Raw genomic sequence first — 6000 nt, forward strand, 5'->3', positions numbered from 1 at the left:
ATGTGACAGACCGAGGTGTTTGGACTCCTCACAGAGATGGATGAAGCTGCATTGACCTCAAGGCTACAAAGAGGTGACGGTCAGCTGGGGAAAGCTGCAGGGGCTGTCTTCACACACCCTTCACACACACTTCCTGTAAACGAATAACGAGGATAGACCCGTTATTCGCTTAAGGCCAATCTCATGAAAAGACAGATCCTGTGGCTTCCCCCTGTTGACAGAAACACTTCAGTCTTCTAGAGCAATAGTACTTTACCACACTGCCATTGTGGGCACACGGTTACTTCCTATTCTTTCCTTGTGTGACTGAAAAGAGGGGACTCTAAACTCAAGGTGTCAAATCTCAAATGCTTCTTCTCTTTGAAGAGTCTAACCTTCTGTGTGTGACCTTTGCTGCAGAGAAAAGATGACAGACATATCCAACAGGTCGCCAGTCTTCAGAGGAAGGCATGCTTTTAGACTGCGAGACGGGCCCAAACTGTACATTTTGCCTTCCCATAGAAGATACTGACACACTGGGATCCTATCTCACCCCCTTCCCCCCAACTCCCCCCTCCATTACTTTAACTCTCCCTGTCCCATTAAAGTTACTAACCATAGACCTTTCTGGAGTCCCTGAGCTCCCTTGTCTCGTAGGTTCCTCTGAGCTGCTGTAGACGTCCTCCTGCTGTGGACGTTCCAGACTCCAGCTGATACGGACATGCTGGACTCCAGCGGCAACAGCTACTACTACTCGTCTCATCACTATCATCTCTCTCTCTCTTTATCTCCCTCTATCCCTCTCTCCAACACGGTCTCATCAGATGTGTGTCTAACATGAGTCTGGTCCTGCTGGAGGTTTCTGCCTGTTAAAGGAAGTTTGTCCTTGCCACTGTAACTTGCTAAATGCTGCAAAGTGCTCTGCTCATGGTGGATTAAGATGAGATCAGACTGAGTCCTGTCTGTAAGATGGGACTGGATCTGATCCTGACTTGATGTTGGGTCTTTGTTAATAATAGAACATAGAGTACGGTCTAGACCTGCTCTGTTTGGAGAGAGTCTGAGGAGAACATTTGTTGTGATTTGGTCCTTTATAAATAAAGATTGATTGATTGATTGATTGATTGATTGAAGATATTCACATAAAGAATTAATGCAGGCAGTGAGAAGGTTACTTCGGCCCAAAAGCAAAGTGAATTTTAAAATCAATGCAAAGATAGGAATTGATGCCCAACAAGAAAAAAGTGTGCAAGGCAAAGAAACTCATGTGAATCCAACACACACAACCTATTTTTTCATTCAACTAAGTTCAAAAGATTAAACTCAAGCAAAAAATCAGTCATACTGTCTTAGCGACATGAAGTAATTACCTATTGCAACGAGACCTGAGTTCTGCATTTCGTTATTTCATGTTCACATGGTCAGAACGACAAATAAAGTATCCTTGAATCCTTTAAAGCATCCTTGAACCCTTTAAAGTATCCTTGAATCCTTTAAAGTATCCTTGAGTCTGACCAGTATTGATCCAATGCACAACGTTGCTGCTGGTGGTGATGGTTGGGTTGTGGCATCCTTTTGACGTCTTAATTACAATTGAACAGTGCAGAAGTAACCAGATTGCAAACAGAGAAAGTGAAACTCATTGGAGACAGAATTCCCAAGCCTGGTCTGACCTTTCTAACGGATCATCAGCGGGGAAACTGTCAGCCTCAATCTGGGAGCAGTCTCCTCCACGAGACACAGCTTGACACAGCTACTTGGAGAGTCAGTGCTGTGTCACTCAACTGACCTCTTGAGCAGTCAGTCTGTCCTTCCAAAAATCCTTTAGGAAAGCCCCACTGTACAGCAGAATTAAAGGTGTTTTCATCCCAGTATAATTTGACTCATTTGGGTGTTGCACGGTGTGCGCTTGGTGTAATCACAGTCACCGTGTCTGTGGTATTGGAGCCTTCGGAGGATATTTCTTCATGTAAGTGTTCTCTAAATGTCACGGCTTGCAGTGTAATGTATCTGTGTATGTAGTGATCTTACTTGGCTCTTAGCCTACATTTGTTCAGTGTGTGTTTGTCATATACTGATGACTTGTGGTACCATGCATCAAGATTATTGTTGACTTTTCCTTGTAAAGACGACAGGTGACAGTTTCGATGAGAAGACAGGTTTTTTATGTTGCCTGGTCCTTTGCTGTTACATTCGAGATGTGGACAATTAAGGAGTTTACTAAGTCCAACAAGATGTGTTAACTTAAATTAACAAATAACTTTGGATTGTCATTCTCTTGGAAGTGTTTCCATCAGGTCAGCTACAGGAGGACTACATCCTATCGCAGAGTACTGTACACAAGTCTAGGCTTCAAAACAGCACTGCAAATAACAATGATTGACATCCCTGAAGAGTGAGACTACGTCCAATTTGAGTCTATGTCAGTGAATGCTATCAACTCATCAAAAGAACTTAAAATCAACATCCAAACAAAAGGCTTGGTTCCCCCAAAATCCAGCGATGTAGATTACCAGGGAAATGGAAAGCAACATGTAGAACAGTGATCTCAACTCAACTCATTTTTATTTATAAAGCACCTTTCATTAAAGCATGCAGCACAAAGCACTTCACAAAAAAACACAAAAAAACAACAACAGAGGGTTTGAAAACAACAGCAATAGGCTAAAACAAGATAGAGGAGAGTAATAAGAAATACTTAAAATAAAATAAAATTATAAAAATAAAATCAATAAAATGAGAATTGTAACAATAAAATCAATAAAATAAAATCATAACAACGAAATCAAAAAATAAAATAAATATCAGAAAAATGAAATAAAATAATTACAATAAAATCATTATAATTAAATGAAATAAAACCACTACAATAAAATCCATACAATAAAATCAATCAAATCAAATAAATACCAGAAAGATAAAATAAAATACAAATGAAATAAGATAGAATAATATAGAGTAAAATAAAACATTCAAATGATGCTAAAACAATGCTCATAATGTAAATAATGCAGTCCAGGGCTAAAAAGAAATGACACCAAGTTAAAGCTAGGGTTGGTATTCATGGAAAACTAGCATGACTTTCAATGTAGCGTTTCCTCAGGACTCCGTCTAACCCCCCCCCCCCCCCCCCCCTCCCCTCGGAGCTCCTCCAAAACAACGCCCCCTCTCACATGCATGAGCGCCACTGATTCACGACCATATGATGGTGACTGATTCAGAACCGGTCCTCAGCACATGGTTTGTGTTTTGCACTACGTCAACTCCTGTCTCACTCATCAGTAAGAAAACACCAAAACATTCTCATAGTGAAAGTTAAAAACACAAACAAACATGAAATGTACGCTCTGCAGGAGGCGGGCAGAACGGCAGGACAGGATTTGATTGGTTTCATCATTTGGCTCCTGATGGCAGGGATTGGTTGGTGTTTTCCCAGGTTTACTCCGGCTGTAGATAGCAGCTTTTTTTACCTCTTTTTTAAGAACACATTATGTATTGATTACCATCAGGACATAAAGATCATTTAACCAGTATAACAAAAAGGGGATCTAAATCTGACTACCAACCCCAGCTTTAAAAGCCGGATTAAAAAGGTTAATCTTAAGGTCCGGCTGCATCTGCTCAGCTGCTAGAGATTCAGTCTGTCTTTTTGTTTAATTGATATCATAGTAAAGCTCTATATCCAGGGTGAGGATGTGGAAAAAGGCAGAGTAGCCACAGAGTCCAAAGTCAAAGCTCAGAGCTGAGGGAGTAATTCAATTAATTTTGAAGTGCAATAGTGGTTGGCAGATTCTGTTTTGTTGTATCTATGTTTGCTCATTCTGTGTTCAGTCACGGCAAGTAGAGCAAACATTTCAAACATTTGGCTGACTTGATTCTGACAAACAGTTAATAAGCAGTATCAATCTTCTGATCTATTTTGGCTATAGAGCAGAAACGTGTATAACAGATTCTTACACTTTCACTGTCAAATAACAGAATATGAAGATATTTCTCAAACCATCTTTCAATAAAAAAATCTCTCAACCATGTGTGCTGCAGAGGAATGAACCCACAAAGGGCTGCCTTTTTGAACTTACTCTGCTTCACATCAAGAGTGTTTTAGCTTGAACTGTTTTCACTGCTGTGATCATATTCCTGCTCTGATACGCTTCGCTCTGCTCACCAAAAGATGTCAGCAGTATGAGAACTACCACCCACTTAAGTTTATTTGAACAATTATATCAAAATATGGCTTTGACATCCACTCGTGACCCACATGTACTCGACTCCCACATTCTTGCCACAGTGAAAAACAAATGCCTTTATAGTTAATTTGAGGTGAAAAATGATCTATGAGATTATTTTCCTTGACTTTGGCTCACTTTAAATAACATCTACACACATGCCTGACTCTCCCAATGGGGCTCTATTGTTACCATGGCAGGCCAATAACCACACATCACTCTTTAATCTCAACATTTCATGTAGCTGTGGTAAATATGACCAAATTACTGCTGACACACTTTACATTTCGCTCAGCGTAGTGGGGGCTGCATAGTTGTGGGTGTCTACTGGTTACCATTGTTGACGGCCAGGCACCGTGCCAAGCCCGCTCCAGCATGGTGTAATAGGAAAAAGAAAGATTAATGGACCCTGGGGACCTGAGGACATTCTGTTTATTTTCTCAATTGCCTGAAGTTAGTGGCTGTGAGTGCAAGAGTCAGCAGGTGGCAAGTGGTGAACGGGCTGAGAGTGAGCGCTGAGGGAGAGTGAATAACAGAGAGGAGCTGTATGTGTGGCTTAAAATAAATCCAGGCTTTTGTTAGATATCGTTCAGGGCCACTAAGTTCAGAAAGAGAGAGAGAGAGAGCAATAACTCAAAGTGCTGAGACTCTCTTCATGATGCGCCGCTGTAGTCTATCTTATCATCTTCAGAAAGAATAACATACTGGGTCTTTCAGGCTGGATGCATCCAAGACTTAAAGAAGACATCACATGCTTTCTATAGTCTGTATTACGCCCAACATTTCAGGAAAAATATAAAAAAATTTGAAAACTTGAAGTCAGTAGAGAGTAAATGGTAAATGGACTTGTACTTCTATATGTCTTTTCTTTCTGAGCAAACTGACAAACGGCCGACTTTATCCACTGAGCCACAGCTGCCCCAGGATGAGCTTAACATTGTTCAAATCCTGTGAGGAAAACAGCTATCTCCATCCTTTACTCATTCTTCTGCACCTCTTACACTACTGACTCGAATGTTACATCTTGTTTTCTGATATTCTACAACAAAATACAAATAAAAAACAGAAAGTTCAGAAATGACATGCTCAGTGTTGGTAAGGGTTGCTGAACTATTCTTGTCTTACATGGTAAGATAAGTTCTGTATGCCAACCTAAGTTTGCCACATGTTTTGGTACCATCCAAAAACACTTTAACATTTAAACTCACATTAAAACTCACATTGTATAAACTATAGACTATACTGTGAAGCACACACAGCTAGTGCTCGGCCAGTCTCTCCCCAAACATGCAAACTCTGACCAAAGCTTAACGAGCTGCATGCAACCTGAGCTGGATCATTAACCCCTTACTCCTGAGCTTTCATACATATCATTTGTTTGATTTACCTTCAGACTTTACCCTCAGACTTTACCCTCAGTCTTTGACCTCAGTCTTTACCCTCAGTCTTTACCCTCAGTCTTTACCCTCAGTCTTTACCCTCAGTCTTTGACCTCAGTCTTTACCCTCAGTCTTTACCCTCAGACTTTACCCTCAGTCTTTACCCTCAGTCTTTACCCTCAGTCTTGACCTAAGTCTTTGACCTCAGACTTTACCCTCAGTCTTTACCCTCAGTCTTTACCCTCAGTCTTTACCCTCAGTCTTTGACCTCAGTCTTTACCCTCAGTCTTTACCCTCAGTCTTTACCCTCAGTCTTTACCCTCAGTCTTGACCCTCAGTCTTGACCTCAGACTTTACCCTCAGTCTTTACCCTCAGTCTTTACCCTCAATCTTTACCCTCAGTCTTTACCCTCAGT

This window comes from Notolabrus celidotus, chromosome 17 (assembly GCF_009762535.1).
Source record: "Notolabrus celidotus isolate fNotCel1 chromosome 17, fNotCel1.pri, whole genome shotgun sequence".
NCBI classification, from domain to species: Eukaryota; Metazoa; Chordata; class Actinopteri; order Labriformes; family Labridae; genus Notolabrus; species Notolabrus celidotus.